Raw genomic sequence first — 2,278 nt, forward strand, 5'->3', positions numbered from 1 at the left:
AGCCACTGTGCCCAGCCCCAAAGCTCTTAAAAAGAGCTTGTGAGCTAGAACCTCCCTTCCCTGGTCCTTGCAACCTCCCAGGCAGTAAAATACCATAAAAAGGGAAAAACCGGAGTGGTGGCTCATGCCATGCCTATAACCCCAGCACTTTGGGAGGCCGAGGCAGATGGATCACTTGAGGTCAGGAATTTGAGACCAGCTTGGCCAACATGGTGAAACCCCATCTCTACTAAAAATACAAAAATTAGCTAGGTGCAGTGGCTCATGCCTGTAAATCACAGCTATTCGGGAGGCTGAGGCAGGAGTATTGCTTGAAACCGGGAGGCGGAGGTCGCAGTGAGCCAAGATCGCACCACTGCACTCCAGCCTCAGCCTGGGCAATAGAGCAAGACTCTGTCTCAAAAAAAAAAAAAAAAAGGAAAGAAGTTGAGGTCAAGGAAGGCCTTGAGGCCATGCAATTAGGGAGCTGAAATCTCCTGGGGAAGGTAGCTTCAGGGAAGGGTGAGAAGGCAGGAATCCTCTCCTCATAAAAGCAAGTAATTTGCCATCTGGCAGCCTTGACTCCAAGTTTCTGGAGAGCTGGGGCCAGGCCGGGTGAAAGCCTGCTTTCTTTCTCTGGAAAAGAAAAAAGGGGGTTCTCAGGTGTGTCTCCCTGGGGAGGCTGCCCACAAGGAGGGGGAGGCTGGGAAAGATAGAAAAAGTCTCCCACCTGTGAGACAGATTACCTGCAAGCCAAGCTCTGGGTTTGTGATCAAATCAGACCTCTCTGCGGGCGGCGGCCCAGCTGTTTCCAGGCTCAGGATGAAGCCTGGGGAGGGCTTGGAGCTTCATCTTTCTTTCCTTTCTTTTCTTTTCTTTCTTTCTCTTTTCCTTCCTTCCTTTCTTTTTTTGAGATGGAGTTTTGCTCTGTCACCCAGGCTGGAGTGCAATGGCACGATCTCAGCTCACCACAACCTCCGCCTCCTGGGTTCAAGCAATTCTCCTGCCTCAGCCTCCCAAGTAGCTGGGATTACAGGCATGTGCCACCACACCCGGCCATTTTGTAGTTTTAGTAGAGACGGGCTTTGAGATGGGTTTCTCTACGTTGGTCAGGCTGGTCTCAAACCCCCATCTCAGGTGATCCGCCCACGTCGGCCTCCCGAAGTGCTGGGATTACAGGCGGGAGCCACTGGGCCCGGCCTGCTGCCTCTTTCTCAGGGGGACTCCACAGCTCTGCGGCAAGCAATCCACCAAGCACAAGATCGCCAGATACCTGCCCTTCAGGGAGAAACAGCCTGGGATACAGAGAGGCCCAGAAGGGAGCTCTGGCTGGACTTGGCTTCTCAGCGTGGGGTCTGAGCTCATGGGTTTGCTTCTCTGCTTTGTGGGGAACTGGTTGGAAGCTTGTGCAAGTCTCTTCACCTCTCAGAGTTTCGGTCCCCCCCTACCCCCTCCCCACCTTGTCCTTTTTTCTCTTTTAAAAAAGGAAGTAAAGTACAGTGGGAAACGGGCCAAGCTGGCAGCTTGAGAGATCCAAGTGCCCGCCCCGCTACCCGCAACTGTGGGAAGGGGAACCGTCTTGCTCTTGGCCAACCCTGCCTCTCCGAGCAGGGATGCAGCTGGGGGAGTTTCTGGAGACAGGATCAAATTCTTCAGAAAGGGAGAAGGGGAAAGGGGTCTGGAGAAAGGCAGCCTGGGTGGGGGGAAGTGAATGACAAGAATGTGGGGGGCAAAGGCCTTGGAGGTGAGGGGGGCAGGGGGTTAGGCGCCAGGGAGGACAGAGGACCCATTGTGCGGCCTGGAACCGGGGCCAGAGGGCTTTGCCCTTCGCCTCCCTCCTGCGGGGCCTTCCAGAGCCAGGAGGGGAGCTGGGGCCCCGAGGCTGTTGGATAAAGAGCCCAGCAGGCTGCCCCGCCTCCCCTTGCCAACTCAGTTTGCAGTCAACCCCGCCCCCGCCCGCTCCGCGGACTCAAGGCTGGTGGTAGTGGGCCTGGAGGCGCAGGATCCGACCTTTCTGGGGCCTCAGGAGGGAAAAAAAAAAGGGGGGACCCTAAACCAGGTGGGCTTTATCACGACGAACTCACAGTGCTTCCCTGTGCCTCAGTTTTCCCTCTTCAGACTATGGCTAATGAGCGAGCTTTTCAGATTTGGTGGAAATGCTCTCCGGAGCAGGGAGCAGAAGGGGAAGGCTGCCCCAGCTAGTCTCCGCAGCCAGTCCCCTCGAAGGCTGAGATCTCCGGGAGCACAGCCTCCGATTCGCGTCTTCTGGGCACCAAAGCCCACGTCTGGACCCTACACT

This window comes from Mandrillus leucophaeus, unplaced genomic scaffold (assembly GCF_000951045.1).
Source record: "Mandrillus leucophaeus isolate KB7577 unplaced genomic scaffold, Mleu.le_1.0 Scaffold1, whole genome shotgun sequence".
NCBI classification, from domain to species: domain Eukaryota; kingdom Metazoa; phylum Chordata; class Mammalia; order Primates; family Cercopithecidae; genus Mandrillus; species Mandrillus leucophaeus.